General features: G+C 37.7%; 1 long non-coding RNA gene across 1 annotated transcript in view; it reads right to left on the bottom strand.

Moving 5' to 3' along the window:
• Positions 1-12,868: 12,868 nt before the first annotated feature.
• Positions 12,869-26,239, bottom strand: part of LOC104685459 — a 48,565-nt gene continuing 35,194 nt past the window's right edge. The window contains exons 3-4 of the long non-coding RNA XR_751123.4: positions 20,534-20,700; positions 12,869-15,056 (exon numbers count right to left, since the gene is read on the bottom strand). This is a non-coding gene — a long non-coding RNA (uncharacterized LOC104685459). The remainder of the gene's footprint in view (positions 15,057-20,533; positions 20,701-26,239) is intronic.

The raw sequence follows: 26,239 nt of genomic DNA, 5'->3' as shown, positions 1-26,239 counted from the left end.
ATAGGCTTTGGGAATTATAAGCTTCACTGGTCCACTTAACCAACATACCTGTCAGAATCTGCAGAGTGAAAAATAGAGTTAGTGTTCATAACCACCATGGTCTCAACTCTTTAAGGCTTTGGATAGATACCTTCACCATGGACTTAGGGTACAGGTGAGAGCAGTGCTGGAATTCAGTCTGCATGCTCACAGTAATAGAGAAAGCACACCGAGAAAGATGGTGGTGACAGTCCTTTTACAGCCCTAGTTCTGCCAGTGACCATCATCAGGGCTCACACCAATGGTGAAAGTAGTGCAAATGACGACAGTCTCCTATTCAGGCTGATAGCTGTAGTTGAGGGTAAAATTTGGTGATGTTTAGGATCATTCTGAGAGTGATTTAGGGGTTAGGATCTTTGTTCACCTCTTAAGGATAGTCAACAGGTCACTTTATCAGATCTCCAAAAGATCCTGACCAACTTTGATTAGAATTAGGATTCTGTTTCCTAACTTTAAATCTTATAAGCTATTGTATTCTCTTCAGACACTCTGAAATAAGAAGTGGATTGAACTTCATGATGAATTACTGTTCAGTTTGTTTGTGTAAAGCTTAGCTGTGAAGTTAGGAAGAAGCCAAAATTCCAGGGAAAGCTGGTACCGGGTAGCTTTAAGGTACTTTTCTTGAGTGACAAAATGGGACTTATTGTCTGTGGTCTCAACCACCCCATCTACTGAGCCCAGCACTTTTATCAGGTTGTATTGAGGGCAATTATCACTTCAAAAAGGCTTTTTATTCTTGAAGCTCAAAGAGTACTTGTAGGGATTTAGAAAATGAGGATCTGTCAAGACACTCATCCCATCTTCTCTTACAGATGGTTGACATGCTATCAGGTTTGCAGACAGAATTTTCATTTGTGTTTCATTGTCTATGAGTGGGCAATAAAAAGATGTAGGAACTCAGTGCACTGGTATATTTTTGCAAAGGATTCTGAGATAGGAAAAGGGCTGATCTTGAAGGCTGTGATTTATATCATCTTCCAGATGATGGACTCATCAGTTCTGTATTATGAGCTTTAAAGGACACATAATCAGACTCAGGACTCGGAAATGTAATCCTTTTGGGAACCGGTTTTGAGGGTATGCTGAACTCAGCTTACCACCATCAGAGCCCCACCTGCGAGCCCTGGAAGATAGGAAGTTTGAGAATAAGGTAAGGATTCAGCTCAGAGATTGAGAGCTTATGTATCGCACTTCAGGGGATCTTGAGACTGAGTCAGAACCTCTCTGTCCATTAATACATTGAAGACATCTATAAAGAGCCAGTTTAAGTAACTGGGGATAAAGTGGTTAAAGCCAGAAAAGAGACAATAGAAAAATACGTTTCATAATTAGGAAATATATCAAAAAAATTTTAAGAGATGTCTCTTAAGTCCATAATTAAAACTTCACTGGTTACAAACCAAAATTTTGTTAAAGAACAGATATAAAACTAAGAAAACTTTAAGTGTTGATAGCAGAAGAAATTCAACCAATAAAGTTACAGCACTTAAGAAATATGTATCACCAGAAGAGTGACAGATAATAACTTTTAATTACTACTACTAAACAGAATATTTAACAGCTGAAGAAAGGACAGAATTTCTAACTAAGTGCAGGAAAGTTCTTTAGGGAACAGATATCGTAGACATATAAAATTACATACCTTTTATCTAGTAGTAAACTAAGGGGAATATAACATATACTGAATGGACTAGAAATTAACAGGGCGAAACTATAAACAAAAAATCATAACTGAGTTGCTGTGTTTATAGTTGGTATCTATTGGGATCTATTGATCTGCTACATTTAATGGCTTGGAAGAAAACATGAAAGCCATCTAGTATTACTGTGATGCAATGACTGAGGGCAGGTGACCAGTTTGGGATAAACTAAATCGCTCAGAGACCTGGCAACAAGAAAAGTGCATTGTGGTGTATCCAAACACAGACTTAGGCAGGTAATAATAGAAAGGGTAGGCTGTGCTTGAGAGGACTGGGGGAGTCTCTCCCTGTGAGACTACAGATTCCAAAATGACTTTGGGGACCATGGTAAAAATTCAAGCAAATAAGTGCACATCATGGGCCAGGGACAGCAGGGCTAATGCCAAACTCACAGGGGAATCTAAGGAGGAAAACTTTTCCATGATTGTCACACTTCCAACAATTTCTAGCCAAATGTATTAGTTCCTATGCTATCATCATTATGTTTTACTTTATAAACTTATTTATGAATACTCATTTCAAATATAGTAAAATGACACCAATGACTAACGGAGCTTGGTAGCTTCCCCTTCGCTGAGATTATTCCAATATTGCTAATAACTTTCTTATCTAAGAGTGGGTTTTGGTTTTTTTTTTGCTTTTATGAAGCTTGGCAAAAGAAAATTCTTCTTTTAGGTTAAAGAAAAATCAAGTGCATCTTCATTCTGACTGAACTAAAAATCCAGTCATAGCTGGATTTCTAGTTCCCACAGCTGATGTTTTAATGCATTATTGACTTTTCTGTAACGAGGGTGTTATCAGTTTATAGAGTTGGATATATACCTGTGCACCTATCTCTAATATGTCTATGCACAGACAAGTTCATCCTTTGCAGAGAGATTCTGTACTGCAAATTGTTTCTTTCCATCTCCAGGCTCATCAACTGGATAATTTCCAGGATAGGACTGTATTTTTTCCCTTTCCAATTAGAGAAGTCCACCTAAAGGGGGGAAAAAGGACCACAAGGTTTCTAAACCAGGTCATTTTTCTTCACTGTTTATATTCCATAATAAATACTGACTGCAGATATTGAGAAGATAAAATATTATCTTTCCTTATTTCACTGAAATAATCATTGCTCTCAAGTGCTGGAACTGAGATATTTACTTTCAGGAGTGCAAATAATGAAAATATTACCTTTTTTATACTATACTAAAGTCACCTTCCTTCATGCAAGCTTCATTTTTCACATAAGTAACTGTTCTCAAGTATATAAGATGTATTGAGAAGGCAGCTGGAATCAGAGTTTTACTGGGAGTGATGCCATGAAGATTTTTGCCTTTTCTTTTATACCCCTGTTATACCTTTTTACAACTTCTGTATTCCTAGTGCTTTTTGCCTACATTCTTGGACTTGTTTGTCAAGCTAAGAGACGAAACATTTTAGAAACTTCGTCGCTAGGGATCAGTGTGCCCCAGACCCCAAGGTCCTCTCCAGAACACATTCTGTAAACTAAGATAGAACCATCCAGGGGAAGGTTCCTTGGGGAGGGAGGGCTCACTTGAGCCTCTCATTGGGGAGTCTTTGATAGATATGCTAATTAGTAAAACCTATAATGTTATACCCAATGTTGGGGGGGCACAGGCACACACATACTCGGCAGGGTGCATCTCGATGCATATGACCTGGATGTGTGCACCTAAGGATCCTTAAAAATAAATACCAAGGTAAAATCCCTTCTCCCCTTCTAACCATGTATGACTCTAGATTTTTAGACCAGGAAAAGGCATCAGGAGAAATGTTTCTTTAAAAGGTTCCCCATCAGGTGAGTTACTATCTCAGGCTCTTGTAATGTTGTATAACATAATGACATTAATATTTGGTGAATTAATATTGAATTTTATATGTTTCTTGAACAAAATGTATAATGATTAAATATTTTAAAGAGGATTTACCAGATTCCACTGTTTTTAGACATTGGGGTTTTCCCAGTGTTTTCCACTGGGTTGAATGTGGTGAGTTTGTAGGAGAGCTTACTACTTTAGACAATCTTGATGACTTTCATTGAGAAGAGTGGTCAGCACCTGGTAGAACAGGTTCAGGGAGCAGTGCAAAATGTTGTTGTATGTATGACTCACCCAAGAAAAGAAGACCAGCCTGAGGATATGCTGACTGCAAGGAGTTCTGACACTGCTGCAGTGATGAAACTCTCCAGCTCAGCACCAGTACAGTGTAAGGGACCAGAAGTGAGGCTGGCAGGATCCCTGAAACTACTGGCATTCAAATAAAAGGGAAGAAAGCTCTTACTTTTAATAAAAAGACAGAATCTAGGGACAGGTGAGTAATTTCAGGCATAGAAGTCCCTTTTCTGTAGCTTCTTCAATTTCTAATTCTGAATATGGGCAGATTCCTCCCTGGAACTCTGATATGACCAGAAGTATTAACCCTTGTGTTCCCTGCCTTTGGCATGAAGACAGAGGCAAAACTCATTATTTTAGAAAAGTTTGGTTCTTACTATTGTGAATGCAGTATTGGAAGCAGTAAGATTAACAAGCAAAATGAAAAAAACTCTTGTGATATTTAATCCAATTTTGTATACTCTGAAAAAGCAAACAGACATCTCTTTCATTTTTTATCTTGGGATGAAAAAGGAACAATAGTCACACAGAGAAGCATCCCACTTCTGGAGATGTGGTCATTCGAATATTATTTTTCCTAACCTTATATCCTAGATTTAATTTAAATCTGAAGAATTAGGGTGAAATTTACTTACATATTTGATTTTAACCAGTTAGATTTTGATGGAAGAGTGAGACTGAATAGAAAGCACAGATATAGTATTCCACTTACATAGGAGTGATTGTTCCTCTTTTCCTTGTCTTTGTACAGCATCAAAACCAGAAATATCTGTTATTTTGCCTGTGTTAGGGACTCTGCAGCAGATAATGACAGTTTGATCCTTTGACATTTAAATGAATAAGGCAAAACAAGACTTTTTTGGTTTTTGATCTGGCTCTAGACTTGACACTAAGAGATCAAAGAAGATATAGAAGCGGGAAATGAAGGAGGTGGAGAGGAAAAAGGAAAGGAAAGTCATGAGTATTGAATATTCAGTCATCAAACATGATTAATGCAAGTGATTTAAGGGCAAAAACTGCAAAATAATAAAGCTTTGACTGTTGTCCTGATATGGCTGTTATTAAACATGAATCAATAGTTGATTACACACTTAGATCAGTCAAAACTTTCCAAGTAATAATAGAGTATAAAGTTGATTATGGCAACACATTCAGACTGAATAGGACTTCAAGTCCATTCCTTTTTGGCTATTTATAAAAAGAGATCAAAGCACAAGCCTAGAAGGACTGATCGCTAAATGTTAATAATAAAGTCAATTTATTTTTGGGGAGGTCAACATTATTTTAAAATTCTTTATTAATGATATAATTTATTCAGAACAGTACAGAAAAATTGATGTGGAGAAGTGAAAGGGTAGTAAGTAGCCTAGCTCTGCTTTATCAAAAACAGAAGGAAGGCTGAGCAGGGAATTTGTCTGGAACGTACCAAAGGAAACCAGGAAGACCATGACAGGCCACGTCAAGGTTCTTGCAGATAAAAAGACCAGTTTCCAAAAAAAATAACCCCAAACACATTAAACATACAGCTTTTGTTTTTGAAGGTGTCATTCCTCCCCCTTACTCTCCCACAAGGTTATTTGATTCTAAAGATGAAATGTTCTTGAAGAGAAATTATTTTGTAACTTACTTTAGTCTAATTTACCTCTTAATTTTCATATGGAAATTAGAGTTGTATCATACCAATATGTAAATACCCTTTATGAAGCAGAATTATTCTGATGTATTGAATTCTACATGTTTATGAGCACAATACCCATTGCATCCCCACTATTCTGATAACAGAAACAGATCCTGAACTACAGTTTTCACTGCACAGGTGACTCCACAGAGAGTGGAGGAGGGAGTTGTATATAGGGGGGAAATCCTACTGTGTCTTTACTGTTGGTTTCAGGGTTTTTTAAAGATCCTATTTTTTTTGTGGTGCATTCCAGATATGCTGGATGAATGACCAAATCCAAATAAGGATTGCATCAAAATGTTCCTTTTCAGCTAGAAATTAAATTCTTAAACAGTTAGAAAGGTGAAGGAAAGAAGAAAAAGTAAAAGGAATGAAATGGAGTGGACATGCTGGACCCTATCAACTCCTGAGTGCTGCCACTGAGGATGTGCCACAGCACGTGAGCTCAGTTTTGTTCAACATGTTCTATACCACTGTAGTGGGGAAGATTAGATGCTGCTGATCTTCAGCTTGGATCACTATTTACCCCAGTGTAAATGGCATAAAATGCTCCTGAATGACAGGATGGCCCTTAAAATTGAAAAGCAGCCACCTAAGTGATGGCACAAGATGAATGATGACTAGACAGGTGTGAGAGAGGTGGAGAGTTACCGTGAGAGCACAAAAGACAGAAGAACATAAGGAGGGAGGAGTGAATAAGCAAACCTGGAAGATTTCAGAGTGACTGATGGCTCCCAGTCTGTGAAGGGGACAGGACAAGATGGCAACAAAAGCAAATATGGACTTCACTAGATTGGCAACAAATGGTAACAGTACAAACGCGGTTGAAATAGACAATTTTTGGAGCATCTAGCAGGAAATATTGGCATTTGGATGTCACCCTTATCTGGGAATGGTGTGCACTGATTTACGAAAGCCCACTTTTCTCATTTGTGGTTACTAAGAACACTACATTTGTATTAATCAGGTAAAAGAGCTGTAAGGTGTATAATATTTGCAATAAAAAAGTTAGAAACCAAATGCTATAGTAATTTTGTATATCTGCTTTTTTAAAAGAATTTTTAAAAATATTTTAAAGTGATATGGATTTTCTAAGACTTCAGGGACACTACAACAGCAAAGGATGAACATTTTTTTTTTTCCAATTTAATTTTAAGGTTTTTTATTCAAGGCTGGAAATAGATAGATAGTCCTTCAATATACAATCAGCCATACACACTTCTCACAATCTTAAAATGAGTTTTTAATTTTATTATTATTTCTTCTACCAAGAAGGGTTTTCTTGTTTATTTCAGGCTGTGGTTTTTTGCCTTATGGCTGCTTTTGAAAAGAATATCAACCCATTCTGTCTGTCATATGGCTTATTTGAGAGGAGACCAAATCACTCCAAATCAATGTTAACTTTCTTTTTTTCCCCCCACATACATCAATGTCTGCTTTCAGCCAGGACAGCGTTAATTTTTTCACAGCAGCCATGAGGGGGTGGAGCCTTGGAGTTGCACGAGCATGTACATAGACAAAAGAACAAATAATTACTTTTGAGATTTTGTCTAAAATTAATCAAATGTTTTAAGCTCCCAAAAGTTTTTTTTTTTTGTTGTTTTCAGGTACATAACTTTAGCTTTATGAAACATCTACATCCATGTAATTATTTGGATATAAATGCCGGTAAGTGCATGTTCTTGAAAATAAAATGCCTGCACAAATATTGTATGCAACATAACCTGCAGATCTTTGGCCTAAAAATCTGTTTGGTGAGCTAAGTACTTCATAATATTCATGGCTTGCACATTAAAAAGTCACATTTTTTGAGCTAGTGCTTCAAAAGTAACTCAAAATTTGATCTCTGAATAAAGCACAAGTTATTGGAAAGTGCTGCCTCATTTCAGGATACAAACAAAAGAAAAACAGAACTTTGAGGACACAGAGCAATCCAAGACCATTTGCCCATTTTTTTAAATCTCTACCTCCCCTTGAACTTAAATCCTTCAATTTTATGTTGTATAAAGGTAGTTCAGTTAAAGGCAAATTCTTCCCAAATTATGTTTCTGTAAAGGCCACTGTTCACCAAAAATTGTTTTCAACAGGTCTCTCTGTCCCCTTGTCAACAGACAGGCAGCCACCATGATTTTTCTCAGGATAGACCTATTATTTGTCTGATTTGTCCTTTACTTCCACTACAGACATTTCATTGCTGGCACCACCACTCACAGGAGCTTTTAGTACAGCTGCACGACCATCATCACTCCCTGGCTGTGGTTTTCTCTATTTGGTGTTGCACAGTCTGTGCTGCAACATTTTCCCTGCTAAATGATCTACTTTTTCTAACCTCATGTGTAGGAGTTTTGTATTCCTCTGACCTTCATTCATACCTGACAGACTTTTAAGGGTAGAGACTTTGTGGCATTTCAGTACAGCAATGAAATAGGAAGGCACTTTTGGCCTTTTACTCCCAGATTTATGCTGAATGATAACATATGAAACTGTATAAGAGTTTCTGGGATGCTAACACTGTTTTACTTGTATATTGATGTATTAGTGTGTCACATGGAGAAAAGTCTAGTAATATGACATTATTGACCACCACATCACATTCAAGTTATATTTTCCTTTTGGCAATGGAGCTAGAATTGTTGGCTCTAGGGCCTATGTGAATAATATCGGCCTTTAAATATTGTATAAATGAGAAAAAGGTCTGTTTTCTACAATATTTGCCAGGCTCTCACATGGATTTCTGAAAAGCTAAGTCAAAATAAATCCATGGTTATACAACTCAAGACTGGACAGGGGAAGGAGAATGTAATGTAAAAGTGAACAGAGAAACTTATGGTTGCATACCATAATGGTTTGCGTGTATATGCACAGTCCTGTGAAGTGCTGGATAGAGCTGGGACTGCTCTTATATAAAATCATTATGGCTGAGTAATAACAGCTTTCCTTGAGCAAAGGAGCAGAGACAAACACAAGCTTTTGATGAGCAGTGACATCCAGCTGCATGTCCTCCCATCGACTGTGAGGCTGAGAACAGTACAGAGGGGTAACAAACACTAATGCTTTGTCAAGGGAGTTGGAGCAAACTAGGACATGCAGCTTTGTTAATGAGCCCTGGAAATTTTTTTCCTGGAAGATTGGTGCTTTCAGAACAGCAGATTCTGAACTTTCTGGTCTGCATTGCTGGGATGTTCCAACTGTCCACTGTGTCCCAGACCCTGTCATATGCAAAGTCCTCTGTGCCCCAAAGTCCTTTAAAAGAAGACAAGAGTCTTCTCTAGACCTGTAGTCTATCTTTGGAATGTTTCCCAGTGAGCATGTGCAATATTTCTCCCAGATGAATCTCTTCTCTTGCAAGATGTTGGTGTTGTGCTGGTTCAAAATGTGGATCTAGGTAGCCCATTATTGACAGGTGAAAAACAAGAATGTGGAATTGATTAGACAACTTACTTCTGCTTTGCTTCCTAATTAATCAGGTGATAAAGCACCTAATATGATAGTAAAAGTAAATAAGAACATGGATAACTGATTCCAAACCTTAAAAGGATTTAATGATCTGTACCCTGCTAAAACAAAATGGAATAGTCTCTGCTGACAGTTATACTCTTGCAGCTGCTTGGAAGCCAGGAGGACTGTGTGATGTTACTGCCACCAGATTTAACCCATTGTGTGTAAATCAAATGGGGATTTTCTGGCAATGGCTAAATATCTCAGACAAAGTAAATCCACATAGGACTGCTGGCAGCAACATTTGAAAGGAAGGAAAGGATGGAAAGGATGGTACCTGGACTTGGAAAAGGCTGGGAAAACACTAATGGACATGTATGAGGATTATGCTCCAGATGAAATATTTTCTCTCTCCTCCACCCCTTCCTCTTGTCCTCTTTTTTGTCCTTCCTTCCTTCCTTCCTTCCTTCCTTCCTTCCTTCCTTCCTTCCTTCCTTCCTTCCTTCCTTCCTTCCTTCCTTCCTTCCTTCCTTCCTTCCTTCCTTCCTTCCTTCCTCCCTCCCTCCCTCCCTCCCTCCCTTCTTTTTATCTCTCTCTTTTCCTCTTTCCCTCTCTCTTTTTCTCTCTCTCTCTTTGTAACCTTTTCCCATTTTTAAAATTCAAAATTGTTTTAAAGAAGAAAAGAAATTGACCAAGGAAGTGGGACATGGGCTATAAAGCAAGCAACACACTACCACTCAATTAATTTTCATTTACATTTCTACAAACTCTTTACCTATAACCTCTCAAAGCCATTTTTTCTGAGAAGTCTGTGAAGACACACGATGGCTCTCTGAGGTTGCTGTTTTATCCCTGTTTTAAACCTGCATAAAGACACACGAAGTTCAGGCTGTAGCCCACACATAAAAGTATCAGCATGGTGTTCCCCAATGGCTCCACTTTTTACCTAGTTTTCTGTGTGGTTAATTTAGGTCTAAATGCTAATCTAGCTGTGTAATGTGGATTTCATCATACTTTAGACACCAAAAAATCAGGTATTTAAGACAAATTTATTATTCATGCTCCCATTGTGGTAAAGAAAGAGAGACATGCTTTCAAAGGAATGATTCTACCATCTAAAGATGGGTATCAGATATCTTTGTAGGGTAAATTGCCCCCAGGAGATAAAATAATTTACTTTAACTAGAGATGGAGCTTTAGACAACCAGCTTAGATTTGGGGTTCATATAAATATAATGGAGGCAGACATCATCCTAAAACTCATCAATGTCTTTATGATATCCCTCTCCTAAATTTGGAAATGAATCTCATAATTTTGGTCACTGATTTCTAGCATGCTGTGATCGCAATGCACAACTCTCTCTGCTTTCCTGGCAAAATGGGAAAAAAAAAATCCAAAAATCCAATGCCTTAGGAGCACTAGGAGTTCTATTTTATAAATACCAGAGTAGTTTTCAGATCAAATAGTGGCAGTAGGAAGACTGACTACAGAACACTATAGACCAGTGTGTTACAACCTGAATATGCATTAAGTGTATTACCACAGGTACTGACACCTCCATCTACCCAAAACTAGTTCTGGATAAAAGCCATGCAAGTTATTAAGCAGAAAAGTAACCGCTGAAATGCAAAGCTGCATAGGCCTGAGGGTAAATTCCACAATCTCACTTCTGTGAGATGACCATTTTTACCAAATTTCTGAGTCAATGAAATAAAAAAAATGTAAGCGCTGTTTCAGACATTGACTCAGCTGAATGCATCAAATATTATACATTATTTATTGCAGCTCTTGATTTGTGAAAGTGTATTGCTCAGACTGTTCTCTCTTCTTCTCTCTTCTCCATATTCTCTTTTCAATTTCTTCTACATATTTGAGACATTTAGACGAGAATTTAAATATCTTTTGTTTACATAGTATGTTTTATAATCCTAGAGTACTTCACAAATTTAAGAACAGAAAGCAGAAATTCTGAGCCAGATTGCAGCTGGCTTTTCTTAAACATGCAAGGCCAGACCTTCCCCCCAGGCATCCCTCCTCCCAGTTGCAATCCATGCAATCTTCTGACTAAAAAGAATATTACACACAAATACCACCTGGACAAAGAAGTGGTCAGAAAGAGGAAATACTGTATGCTGCTTTATTTGACATCAAGTGAGAGTTTCCTGCACAGGGGAGTGTATAAACAATCCTCCTTGCTGTACGCTGGTATCATTTCCCTTGTAACCCACTCACAAAAATCTTCAAGGAGGTCCCATATGTATGTGTATGTGTATCTATACATGTAGATGTGTTTGCTTTCATCATTTAAAATTAAAAGAAATAATAAAATGCTAGAGAATTTTCCACAAGATCTGCTGTCAATAATGTGTAACAGTAACACACAGCAATTTAGGAAGACAATTTTCATTTGTTCTTTAAGCAATTGGGGGATTTTAGAGAGGTGAAACGTAATTACCTCTTACAAACTGGGCAACAATGCTTTCATTAATTTCATTTGAATATTATCTTTCATTACAACAGCTCTACAGACTTCTGCAGCTATGAATTTTGAATTACCCACTGGAAAGTGTAGTTTATAACCTTGTAAGATTAACCTTAACTGAAAAAAAATACATATTATTTTATGTTTATTGACTTGTAGGGGTTTGAGTCTAAGCAAATTAGTTCTATTGGCTGAGAAGTACTTTCAATGCTCATTAAAGGAACACCTACTAGTAGCAAAAATTCAAGCAGTTGTATGTGCATACAGTGTAACATTCATGTGGCTTCTCTGACAGGTTTTTTAGGTATTTCCTGTTGTTTATCCCTTTGAACTGCATGAACAGATATTTCTAAATTAATATATCAACTGAAAAAAAAAAAAAAAAACACAAAAAACCCAAAACCAATCAGTGAACAAACAGATTACTTGTGGAAATTAACTTTTTGAACCATTGAAGGAAATATTTGTTTCATTTGGGGATATGTATTTGTGGAGCTAGAGCTTTTCCATGCATGATGCTTAAGTTAGCTTTCAAGAAGGATAAATTGTCTTTTTTTTCATCTGCAAAACTAATCTGAAATGCATGTAGTCTCCAAAAGTAAATAGACTGCTCACACACAGTGCTACCACTGCTGAACTCGGAATTCTCTCTACTAAGAACACTGCTTTTCTTGGTGAGATTCAGAGGGGAAATGTCCATTTATGCCAGTAGGATTTACACGTCTAAAATGTTTGTTGACACTTACAAAATACAAACTTGCTGAAAACTAAACTCAGAGATGAGGTTCTCTGCCACAGGATTAAAGTAATGGGAGGAATCTGCATGGAAAGCAGATGACACATTTTGGGCTAGCTCTCTGTGAATTGTCCCTTCTGTGCTAAGGTGCTGTGTGGTCTCTGCTTCACTGCCTCACGCTGCAGCCATGCTACAAAGGCAAAGCTGAAAGCCAATATTCAAATGAGGCCTGAAACCGAAATACTATTTTTCTCCATTAGAGGGTGGTCCCTCCTCATCACGGTTCAGTTCCACTGGCAGCAGGAGAAGACCTGCAATGCAGTGAGCTGCGTCGGAGATGACACATGAATCAGGAGATGTCTGCGCCCTTCCTCCTCACGCCTTACGCTCCCTTTTGAATGCAGCTGTTAGAGAAAAGAAGTACGTGGGCACAGGCCAGTTCCAAGCCCACATGCAGTACCTGCTTTTATCCATATGTTATGTATGCACACAAACGAGGGCACCTGCACATACACGCATTTGTGCAATGTAAAGCAGCTTAAGAACAACTTTGCTATAGCATCCGTAGCTGAATTCGCCATTGCACAATTATTCTTCTGTCAATAACATCCACTTGATTTCAGACATGCTAATAAACTGTACACACTTTAAAAAACCCCACATGTGGCACAAATATATAAGTGTATGCAAATAATTTATTAGAAATAAAACCTTTACACTGAGGTGAACTCGTGATTAGGAATTTGAAAGCCAGAGATTACCAAAATGCTGCTTGCCAAACAAATCGTGCTGCACTCTCATGTCAGTCTGACCAATATAAAAAGCCTTTCACAACATGATTGCGTTCATTATTGTAATACCCTAATTCCATGCAGGCAACTCTATTCATTCACTTTGTTTTGAAGATTATATATACATGAAGTAGAATTCTGCAATGTCTTTTTTCTGCTCAAATTCAATAAGAAGAAAAAATTTTCAATAGAATTTCCTACTGTAAAGCATACTATGGAATAAGTATTGCAATGAAATATAAAAAAGAATTGCTGCTGGCATAATGAAACCACTTACACTTTGTATTTCATTAGCTTAATAGTAGTGAACTGTCTCATTCGCAGCATTGCCTATTAACATTGTAGATGACATACAAAACTCACAGAAAAGGGCTTTGAAGTTGCTGTTTCTTTTTTTCTTCTTTCTTTTTTTTTTTTTTTAATGATAAAACCCCCCAGAATTGCCTTGAATAAAGGCCAAAATAGAGAAAGCTGATTGCCACAGGAAGTTTGGACATTGAGCACTCATGAAACCAGAGTGTTGCAAACAGATGAAGATGGAAGTGCAGGGTAACAATGCTTCTGTTTTAAATTGACATTGCTTCATTACAGCACTTCGAACTGGCAGAGGGTCTGCTCCCTCAGCACAGCATGAGCCTGTGAGCACATTGATTTCTACAAGAGTGATCTGCCATCAGAACCAGTGAAATAGTGAAATGCTTCATACTGCACACATATTTAAATATTCCTGACCAAGAACATAGTATTTGTCTCCTCCCAGAAACACACTTTGATTGCCAAGCAGTCAAACAGATCTGTTTTTTCTGAATGTTAGTTTTACTGCCTAGTCTACATCATCAGGCTGCACCAGATAGATTGTCCCCTATGAACACTTACGTGAGGATTTTTCATAAGGCTGTCATAATCACCTTGCCTACAAACCAAGAAGCAAATGCCAAAGGTTTTGCTATGCTTAGAAACACCTATTCAGAAAAATACCAATGGAGAACAGACATTTCTTTTATCCCTCTCTATTATTCTCCTTCACTGTTATGCTAAAAGAGAGCATTTCATATGAAATATTTTCTAGATCCCTACCAACAAAAATAAACAAGAGACATATATTTGCCTCAGTAATTCTGTATGGCCAGATTTTGAGAACCAAAGCAATCTTTTCAGAATTGTTATTCAGCCTTCAGATTTCAAAGCTGCATGGCATATGGGCTTGCTATCCATCAGTTCACCCTGACTGTCTGAGCCTCAGACCCAACAAAACTGCACTTTAGAAACAGCAAATGAACATTTCCTTGCGGACAGTGTGGCAGAGTAGCAATAACTTGTGAAAAATGTAGATCTGCACAGTGCACACTACAAAACAATTTGTGTGGTAGAAGTGTAGAGCAGTCATTTTATTAGAATAAGGCCATTCTTATTCAGTGAAAGACTCAGACAGCTGTTGTATGAACAAAGCTCAATATTCCTCCATTTCTCATGCGAGCCTATTTTTCAAGTCCATAATGTCCCCAGTCCACCAAGTTACATTTAAAACTACCTGGAGAGCTTTTTCATGCAGAGCTTGTGTTACTCATTCTACATATGGTGTGAAGTTCACAGATGAGAAATGTGAGTGCCTAAAATAAATACTACATGAAACCTGAGAAGCGTGAGGGCCCTTGGGAGTTCAGCAAATGAAATGCCTATCAGTCTCTGACACAGCAGACGCTCCCTACAATTGGCAGCTTCATGCTTCATTATGCATGGATCAGATATATAGGTATGGCCCCAGGCAAACTCCCTGGTTTAAAGGAGAGGTGCATGCTGGGGAAAGGCAAATGTCATTTGCCTGTGAATTTGAAAGATGAGAGGAAAAGGGGAATAGAGTTGATTAACCAAATGTATGAGGGGTTTATTTTGTGCTATTTATCCTTATCCTTATCCATTTACCATTTAGAGTTTCCTCACTGAGAGTTGTTTCCAGCTTTGTATGAATTGCATCTTGATGTTTTGTGGATTTAACAATGTCTAAAAATGCAATTATTCTTGTCCATCCAGCTGAACAGGTCCAAAACAAATAACAGGCAGTCAGGTTTGTTACCTGCAGGAAGAAAAATAAAATAAAAAGAAATTTTGCTAACTTTTTAAATCTTTGTAATATAACCTATGTTTACAGCACAAGGTCAGCAGACAGACCTGCTGAAATTGTGAAGATTCTGTTAAACATCATTAAAACATATCATGCTGCCTTAATGAATAAAAACTATTTTATAGACTCAGCTACTGCAGGATGTTAGTCATGGGTATTTCCTGCACAGGGAAAAAAAAAAAAAACACCTAGTAACAGATCAGTTTGCTTCACATACATGTAGTTCTAATTAGAAGAAACAGTGAAAATGGTAAATCCATCCTGATCCACAATTAAATGAGGTGTAAGAGAGAAGAGGGAAAGAATAAAGGAGAAACTCATTACTGACAAGCTCTTAAGAAAGAAAAAAAAACCTAAACTGTTTGTGGGAAAGAAAACTGTATTTCATCATTCCTGAGAAAATTATGACCCTGAGGGATCAACTGAGAAAAAGTGCTACTGAGTATTGGTGTGTCTTAATGAAAACCCTTCTTTCCTCCTGCAGCGTTTCCATTCTGAGATTTCAATCATGCTATGTTCTGTCAATTAAGCTTTAAAATATAATTGTAAAGCTTTTTTTCTACCATACCAGTAACAATCGTGTCAGATTTTCTCTGAGATCATTTATATACATGCATATATATACATATACACATTTATTTACATATGCTTTTATATAAGTATATATCTCTGTGTGTCTGTGCATCTTTTTCACTGCAAACATTCCATGGAAGAATGGCATGGAATTGTTTGGAGCCCAAAAACATAGATGAAAATAAAGCAAACCAAGTCTATAAAACTGAGTGACTTAAGAAGATAAGCCTTCAGCAGCTGTAACAAATAGAATGACAGAGAAAGAAAGAGAAAAAGAATGCCACTAATGTCTCTCAATGCTCTCTCCGTGTGTTCAGACAAGTTATGGCTAGGAATGTAAAACTTGAATTTAAAGAAACTGCATCTGGTGGAGATTAAAAAGGATAAAGAGGAGAAAATCGGTTTGATGTACACTTCAAAATGCTGCTCATAATATAGTTTGTTCTATTACTTGAAAAGAGAGTATCACTGTTCTTTTATGTCTACTTTTTAATCCTATGCTTTTAAAGTATCTTTTATTTGCTCCTATTTGAGGTGAATTGCTTCACTTCAAAACCTTAAATCTAGTTTGAGGATTTTGACTTTAGAGTGGCTTCCTTTGAATATTCTTCTGAAGTTATATTTTATTCTCCATTTTACCAGTTCTCAGGTTTTACTGGGTAGTTGTGACTACATGATCTTCCACAGCGAGGATCACCTGCAGGCTCAAGAATGCACATTTTATACTAAAACTGCCAATGTGTTGTGTCAGGGTCAGGAGAGGTATTTTCTCAACTTTGCTGAATTGTAAACATGAATATTGACACACTGATTCATGTAAACACAAACCTCATTTTATTGCTGTTTTTCTATCCCACACCATGACTCTATCATTAGCTGCTGATGGAAAAAACAAACAAACAAACAAAAAACCTTAATTTTGGTCAGTTTTGGAGCTTGTTAGAATTTAAAAAATGAACTTCACTATCTAATTGTGAACCCACAAATCCCTCTGAAATCAATTAAAATATTTATGTATTGTAAACTACTTAGTCTTTTATTAACAAGATGATAGAAAGAACAAAAAATTTGAACTTCTACTAATACATCATTGAATGCAGACCATGAAACTAAATTCAAAGGGCAAGACACTAGGAGCAAAACATGACAATCCTAATGGGTTGCTTGAAAGACTTGAAACAAAAGCAAAAGCTCCCTTGGACTCAAAGGGACCTTGGATATGTTCCAATTTTGCATAAAAAACTACAAGGAAATTAGGAGTTTTCCTTTCAGGACCTTGTGTTCAACTATTGTGGAAGGTCTTTGTGATAGTTTCATTATTTTTTATTGTGTGTTTTAGCATCACTTTGCTTGGTGAGATACTGACAGATGACCAATGTCTGTAGTTCAGAGACAGAAATAATAAATCGTCAAGAGAAACTATGAAGTCATGGAGGCATGACCATCTGAGACTTGGTGCTTCTCACCAGATTCATTTGTAAGTTCAAAATTCAAAATATATACTGTATTGGACAAAATTCTCATCTGCATTTAAGCAGAGGGATGCTTGTCTTTAAAATAGACATAAATTGAATCCAACCTAAAATCACTATACACTGCCAGAATTATATAAGGCATCCTCAGTGAAAAGGGAATTCAGGCTAGTAGAAGAAGTGATTTTTTTAAAGTTTTATATGTTATTTTCACTGAAAAAAAAAAGAATTTAACTACCTTTAATTACTCAAACTCCTTTAGCATGCTTCAACTCAGAGGCATATATGTTAGTAGTGTACAAATTTCACTATCAAAGGAAAAAGCACAGATGTTTTGGGGTTTTAGAGGTACCTGATTCAGTTCAGTCAATCAGCTTTAGCAATCACTTAGTTAACAGTCAAGTGCAGAATAAATGAAATGGACTGGTGTTTTGAACAAAAAAAAATTTATATGCAGAAAAGGTACTCAGAGGTTCATATATTATATGATGGGAAAATAAAATGGCCATTTAATATTTAACATATTTTTTTTAAACAATAATATTTTTCCCAACTGGAAACATATATCAGTTTTCTGGATACTATTTTTTCTTTCATAACAGAGAGACCAACCACGATGTCATAAATTGGCACAACTGCAACAGGAGAAAGCACCAACCAACTGACATTTGCTTATGTCAGTACAACATACACAGCTGTCCATGCCATATACAACACAGCAGTTTTACAAATTTTAATGCAGATGACGTTAAGACAATGAGAATTGATTCGTGGAAGAGTTCAAGACCTTTGTACTCCTAAGCTGCCACATCTAGTTCTGTTCTTTACAACTTTTAATATTCAAATATTAGACTTCTCCCTCTCATACAGGAAACCTGGCCACATCTCAGTTGTAGATACCTGCAAGACTCAGCCACCTGCATGAAAAGACAGTGTTCCACAAATAAAGAGCTCTTAGGCCTTATTGTGTCTCTCAGTAATGCTCAAGTTTGGTTAAAAAAAAATAAAAAACAACTCTCATCTTGATTAATTCTATGCAAGACTTCAGCAGAAAATGTTTGAATAGATTGCTCCATTTTGCAGAGAAATTTGAGGTTTCTCCCTGCTTTATGTCCTTTCTGCAAGCAATACCTCAGCTATTATATTCCTCCACTGTCCTCAGAAACCCTTTTTCTTTCTTTTTTCTGACTCATGCTTTTTTCCTTGAGGTTTAAAGTGTTGCTGGGTCAGACTAATGCATGTGACTGGCATTGTGAACTGAAATGAAGGATGGTTACATGCTAACAAGAGCACCCTTCTCACTCCATGTTTCACACACAGCAGCAGCAGCAAGTGATTAATGGAGTGACTGGAAGGGAGGTTTATGTGGATGGCTGAAATCATGCTGTGCTGCTGTCAGGATCCAGGGAGAGCAGCAGAAAAGCATCTACCTATATTTACATCTCCCTGTTCTGCCTCAAATATTTACAGTGTACCTCTTCCCTCAATTTAGCCCTATTTAATATTTTCACTCTCTCCTAATCCCACTTCTCCTTCAGGTATGTTTTTCTTCTATCTCTCTATAACCTTTAACCGTTGCTGTTGCTCCCCAGTGTGCGGATATATATGGTGAGGTTTGTCTATCAGCCCACAGCAAGCACTAACCAGGGAAAGCCCAGAGCTCTTAAATTGTGAATGTTCATGGCTCAGGTAGCAATACAAATTACTCTGTACAATTGCTTTAACTGCCCCAGTACTACTTAAGGAGAAGATGACTAGAAGGGGAAATGGGATCAACCAGGACAACTGGGCATATGGGGGAATACTTAGACAGGAAGGACATCATGATACTGAAGATACTTTCAGCTCAAAGACCAGTTGTTTTCCTCATTTAAAGGTGCAACTGGAACCACTAAAACCTGTCATCCATTATGAAGAACAAATCTAATTCTCTTTTTTAATCTTCTTCATATATAATTTGGGAAGCACGACTCATCTTGTCATGTAGCCATCATCCTCAAACATGCTGTCCCTGTCCTGTCCCCTTTGCTGTGAGCTCAGCTCAACAGCATTGCAATATCCACAAACACATACTCTGCTGCTCCAAGACTGGCGACCACAGCTCGACAGTTCCCGATTTGCAGATTCACCACCTTTCATAATTAAATCAGAAGCAGGTAAAATGAAGTTATCAATTTTCCTAATAAGTAGAGTGAACTTGCTTAGGAGTCTCTAACAGCTGGATTTCCTTTTAATGTTTTCTTGTGCAATATAAACTTCCCTCAAACTAGAAAAATAATTATTTCCATCCTTCAGTGTTAACAACCTGCATGACTTTCTGAAATGTCTAGTTTCACAGCGTGACTAGTACTTTACTGGGAATCTTGCAAAACACGCAAATTGCTGGTCACAGAACTGCTAAGGAAACCAGTCTTCAAAAAAGTTGTCCTTACCCCAGACTGGAAAAGATTTTAAGGAATACCATTAGAAGTGGGCTGTTATTACTGTCCTATTGCAAGTTGACAACCCTGCAAACTCAATAAAATTGGGAAAATTCCCTCAGGGTCTGCAATAATCTTCACTAATATCACTAATATTCTATATTCTATGTTCTTAATGTACAACATTTTGAGAGAAAATAAAATATTTTTTTACCAAGCTAAATAAAGAAAAGCCACTGTTTTGCAGAGATCTACATTCCAAGAATTTAAAACTTATAAATTGGGCACACATATTATATTATGTCAATGCCATTTCACTCACTGCAAAAGAGGCAGTAGCTACCCCTTCCTGTTCATAAGGTCCTTTCCCAGGTTTCATGTTACTTCTCTGATTATGTATGAAAATATTTTAGCTGTTAGTTTCAACCTTGTTCTAGTTGCATTGATGTATGATCCCAAATCAGCACAATTCAGCATGTTTTGAAAAAAGTGCCATTCAGTTAGACTGTGAGAGTGGAGTGAGATTAAAAGAGAATGGAAAAAATTATACCCTTTGTAATGAGGTGTTTTTCTGCACAAATGACAAGGGTCTACCATGGCAGCTGACATCAGCAGAGATGTCAAACCTCTCTGATGAGCAAAACCCTGTACAGAATACAACTTGCACTTCTCATTTGCTAGCCTTGTTAAACCTCTCATCAGTGACACACACACTTTTGGTAATAAACTAACTTCTGCAGCCAAAGTTAAATCTCTGCCTCTAGAATGCAGTAAAATACTTTTCATTTCACCTAGTGTCAGCATGAATATTATTAATTTAATTTGCTTAGCTGCTGTGAGACGTGTTTAGGGAAATCTGCTTCCAGGTCCTTAGAAAGAGTTTTTGTCATTCCCCATGATATGACATTATAATATCTGGAGTTACACTGTATGTAACATTAGAAATGGACAAATAAACACTTACTCATTAGAACTCCAGAAGGATGCAGCTTTGTGGGGTAGTTTGGAGGCTGGTGCTCAAGAAATTGTTTCAGTGATCCTTAGTGCAAGAATGTTACTGCCTTAGAAAGCTTCACTGGGGTTTTCCCATGTATTGATGCTTCATCAATATAAGAAGGGTGAATAAATGGGCTGATGGAAAAGAGATAAATAAATGATATTTATTTACATACTGATCTTGCAGACATTTTTCATGTTTGCATGTGTAAAAGATTAATTCCCCAATCACCACCTCTAATATGATAGAAGGCTATCCATGGAAACAGCTAGTTCACTCTGGTAATGGACTCTCCTTGAGAAGGTATTGGCCAAAGTATTCCCTGTAGACAAGGGATTTTTTTTCCACACCATACATGATAAGTACTCTGAATCCTCTCCAAATCCAGTCTGGTTTGCAGAAACCACCTGCAGAGATCTCCTGACACTGTGTTAGTGCTGGCATGTCCTGGCCATGCCAAAAAGCCAGGCAAGTCCTATTACAGCACAAAGAGGTGGATAAGACACACGAAAGAAGAACCTTCCACTTTTAGCTTTCCAGCCCACCCAGGGCCTTTCAGGTATTTTTCCTGTCTTCCTATTAGTAACAATACAGGTTACTAACAGCTAAAAGACAAATAAACAAAAGATACTTGAAAAACCATACCTAGGACAAAACAAACAGTGCAGCCAGTATTAAGCTGTACTTGTGAGCAGAGCTGTTCTGAATTACTATTGAGTTTGCCACCAACTCCTTTCAGTTCCTCACTGAACAATGACAAATCTGACAATCTGGCTTAACTCTGAACCACATTAGGGGTCCTTCCTCATCTAAACACTGCCTTGGAACCAATATCAAAGACATTTGTGTTGCATTTCTTGCTTTCGGAGCTGAATTACTGGATTACACTGTGGTGGGAGTGTAGCAAATCACTTAACTGGAAACAGAAGAGAGAGGAATACCAGTCAATGAGTATGTCCCCAGCTTTAAACTGATACATTGCTCACAACATAGTGATGGCAAGCTCCTGGTGATCCAGAATCTCTGTTTCCTGTCCATAGGTTGCCTGAAAAATAAAGTCACTTAGCCAGAGCTAAGCTCTCTGGTCCTCTCCTAGTGTCCCCAGACTCTGCTTTTGCCTCTATGTAGTCTCTACACTAAATTTTTCATTTTTCTTTCAAAGATCTCCTTAATCATTACCTTGTCTTCCAAAACCTTTCCCATGCCAGACCTTCTATGCTTCACCTTATGGGTCCACTCTAAAATAACTACCATCCCAGGGACTTACACCTTTGCCAAAAGCACTGCACTCCTCCTTCAAATCTGCGGCATCCCATCTTCCTGTTCCAGCAACATGATTCCTGAGTTCATCAAGATCCTCACCATTATCCACAGACCTTCCAGGCCCTTTTTAGCCCACAGGTTTAACCCTTCTTCATTCCTATAGCATCATAAGGCTTGCTACAAATGCCCTTAAGGAGCACTTATGCTTAAAGCCCATTTCACTTGGTCAAGATGTTTCTTTCTTAGGAGTGCCACCTGCAAAAGCAGTCTGCAAAAGTAAAAGTCTGGCAGAATTAGTGATCTTGTGAAAACACAACCTTTTTAGGAATTAATCTTACACCTAAATATCAACAGAAAACAAAAGAGTTGGTGCAAAAGAACACAAAATTAGGGAAATGAAACTGGAAATGCTGTCAGGGCCAGCTCTATCTGCATTCCTCAGCACATGAAGGAATGTTGTTCTTAAGGAAAGAAGGAGGGTAGAATGATGGGCTTATCCAGAGATCTCTGCTGGGGATGGACCCATGCTGGAAGCCATGTTGGAAGGACTGTAGGAACAATGCCTGGAAGGCCCTGAACGATGGTAAGATTTCTATGAAAGATTTGAGGGCTCAGATTCAGAAGTGTTTACAATAAGACAGAGCACAGGCAGCTCCTGCAAACCAGCTGACTTGCAGCAACTCCTTCTCCCACAGCATTAGTCCCCTAATGAGCCTAAGTGCACACTTTGAGTACCACTTTTAGGTAAGAACTATTGCCAGACTTTTAATAAAAGAATTATTGCTTCAGCACTAGAAACTCTGTTAGTTTTACTATATTCTGGATGTAGTTAATATATTTCCTTCAAAGCTGGATGAAGGCAAGAAAGAATAATTTTGAAAGTTTCAGACAAATTCATGAATACTCTTCATCTACTGTGTGATAGCCTGATGTCATAAAGCAGTTATTGACCAGTCAGAGCACAACAGAGAGCACAGACTTACTGTTTCCTTGCACCACTGTAGTGGCACAAAATAGTCAGGACCTGACAGTTAATCTCACTCTTTAATCATGTTAACATTTCAGTTCATCTACACCAGTTCTGAATTTTTCAGTATTCACAGAACTGCACAATTTCACAACTAATTTGAAAACATTCACATGACACAGAGATGTCTGAGATGCCTGGCTTCAGATCACAAATAAGAGTGTTAAAGACTTTTCAAATATTCTCATTTGTGCACAATGATGAGATACACTTCACTATAACAAATAGCTAAATTGCAGGAATGCTCTATAAAATGGAAAGACAAAAATAACAGCATTCTATATCTGTAAGTACTACTCAAACAGCTCTAAATTCTGTATAGCTCATACTGTGGTATTCAAGCTTTATGGGCTTCCAGAGAGATCTGCAGCTAGAATTATTGTTGATCTTTACAGTATGTCTCCTGACACTGAAATTGATGTGCACTCATATTTAATTTTAATGGCATTGAAGATGATACTTATGTTGCTGTAATAAGTATTGTCTTCAGGACTCACAGAGCTTAAGGCTGGATCAGAGCTCCCATTTAAGTATCAGTACTAATGCTGCTAATATTGATCCTATTAAACTGCACGTAAACTTCTTTAGACACTTAGAAGATACACATCTCTTCAGTAACACAGTTTCTTTGAACTGCTGTGTCCAGGACAACAGTAGTATCTGGGTTGCCCATGGAAGAAACTACATTTGTCCTTACTTCTTCTTCCTTTCTAGGAAATGATTGTAAATTATTTTTTCCTTAGAAAAGAACAGAAAAATGGGATCGTTTGGACTGAATCTTACAGTTCTAGATAACATCAGACACTTGCCAGACAGTTAGATAAACCTGTTTCAGACCCTATCAAGCCTTTTGAAATGTTTGATAACATTGTAGCATCTTAAAAAGTCCAGATTCAAACTAGATTTTACTATGGTCACAGCATCTGCAAATGGGAGATGACATTTCAGTAATGCTTCTCCTACAAATCTTTAGTTTATGGATTGCATGTGCCTTCAAGGACAACAATGTTCATTGCTTAAAGAGGAGAAATATGCAATGAAAATATGTTGTGACAAATTCTTTTGAAAGAAAAAGCAGCTCAACAACCTCAACATTTATTTAGGAAAGGACTGCATTACTAATACCCACAGGAACCTAGTGAAAGTCTCAGTCTTGCACAGGGTGAGATGTGCCTCACCACGTTCCACTAAGTGTCAAAATGGCAATATCTTGTTTGGCTGTGAGACAGTGCCTTCAGACTGCCACTCCCTTCGAGTGCAGACCTCAGCGGGAGCCTGGACCTCTGTGTGTACAAATGACTGAGTTACTGGGTTAGAAAGGCCAGCTCTAGCTTCCTCCCCTTTTCATCTCATCTGTTTTGTGCCATTTTAGGTGTGCAATAAAATTGGTTGAATTAGGCATGGTCTCAGTGGTCCCACCAAAACTGTCAGATGAAGAGAAATAAGCAGACTGCTCTGCTGGCTGCATGGGCCACAGACAAACCAGTATCATGGGTGGGTCAGACTGTATTTACTGAGGTCCCAAATATTTTGTAATTACATATAGGATTGCAAAGTGTGCATGAACCCTTTTACACCTGCTGGGCCTGCTTTGTTTGTCTTCTCAAGCTTACAGGCTTCTGAAAGATCCAAATTCTGGTCCCTTCTTATTTATTTGAAAAGCATAGTGAAAAGAAAGAGGCTCTGAAAAACCTGATGACACTATAGTAACAAACTAAAGTCACAAAACTGCTAAGTACTTTTGTTCTCAATTGAGAAAATGTCAGTTACGCTTATGTCTGAAACCCCGGGTGACCAGAAAAATTAAAGGCATCTGTAGTGGCAGGCTGAAGTTTCTGACAAGATTATTTTCTGAATGTTTTGGAACATGATTAAAAATTCTCTGTACTTGCTATTCCCCATTTTTAGTTCTTAGAAAGCAGTGATAATACTGAAATGCAAAAGATCATATTCAAAGAGTCTCATTACCTGTCAGCAGTGCTGTGTGGAACCTTTGGAGGAATGATGTAAGGGAATTGTAAATGTATGTCATACTGGGAATACTGAGACGACTGCCATCCTCTGCCTATGGGAAAGTATTTGAACATCATGTGTCAGCATCTTCTGTACCTTTTGAGGATACTGAACAAAACTGAACAAACAGCTAGTCTGGGCATTTCCAATTAGATGTGCAGCACAGATATATTCCATACAACAATATTTCATAGTAAACTGCACAGGTTATTTAGCAAAATTGCCTGGTACAGTTAACTGCTCAATACAGTCACAGAACTTAAAATAATTTGGTTGCAGTGTCTCAGATCTCAAACAAAGATGCTGGGACAAAACAATTAAGAATTTAAACCAGAGAAGACATTGATAACTAAAATGGAAAGGAGATGTATGAAAATCCTAACATGAGGTACAGCCATTTGAAGTCTGAGAAGTCTGAGCTCCAAAACCAATTGCATTTCCCTCTTTTACTCATAATTTCCCAAAATACCTCAGATGTACACATTTGCAGATGCTCAGAATTTGTTTTGTCCTGGAAAGGATGATCAGAAGGCATTTGGCACATCCTTAAGCTAGCTAGCTGTGAACCAGGATGTGTCTTTGCCCTTATTGCTTTTAAAAGTCCAAAGCAGCTCTGCAATCAGAATTTAGAAAATATATTTCTCTCAAACCTATATGATACACTAGGCTGTGATTACAGGTACAGTGGTATTTCAGCATGAATACATGCATTCCTGTCTGGATTTTGTCTGTTCTTTTCTTCCAATGTGGCCTAATAAAAAAGTGAGCATTATGAATTATACATTGTTCCCCTACTCTTACAAAATGGTTTGCAAAATGATCTTTTAGAACTACTGTTTTACAAGTTACTTTATTCCATGTTAATGCTACATCATCTGGCACAACAGATTAAGTGGTGTCCCGCCACCCAAACTTGGAAACGCCTGTTCTGGAAGAGCTTGGGTGGAACCACTGCCTTATCCTGCTTTCACCAGTCATAATTGCAGAGATCAACAAAATGACCCAGAAAGAAAAGCAATCTTCCCTGCAGCCCCCAGTCTGCTACCAAAACACTAGGAAAAGTTGATAGTTCTCCCATAGCTGAAGTTGTTCCTACCCACTAGCTGACAATGCCTGCACGTTGGTTATACTCAAGCTAGGTATTTCCCTACAGAGAAAGTGGCTTTATGTCACTTTCAGAGACACATAAATAATCCTGTAATCCAATCTCTAGGAGACAGACAACCACACTGGAAGGTTCTGGTGCAAGCAGGCACCTACAAATCAAAATTTCAGAGTTCCCCCCAAGGTGCTCCTTGTGCTGTGAGAGTGTCCCCATACTACAGATCTAGCCCTAAACTTCTTTGCTTAGAAATGAGATATTTTCCAAA

The sequence above is a fragment of the Corvus cornix genome, chromosome 3, assembly GCF_000738735.6.
Source record: "Corvus cornix cornix isolate S_Up_H32 chromosome 3, ASM73873v5, whole genome shotgun sequence".
Classification (NCBI taxonomy): domain Eukaryota; kingdom Metazoa; phylum Chordata; class Aves; order Passeriformes; family Corvidae; genus Corvus; species Corvus cornix.
Note: the sequence above shows the minus strand (reverse complement) of the source record. Positions and strands in the feature narration are given on the sequence as shown.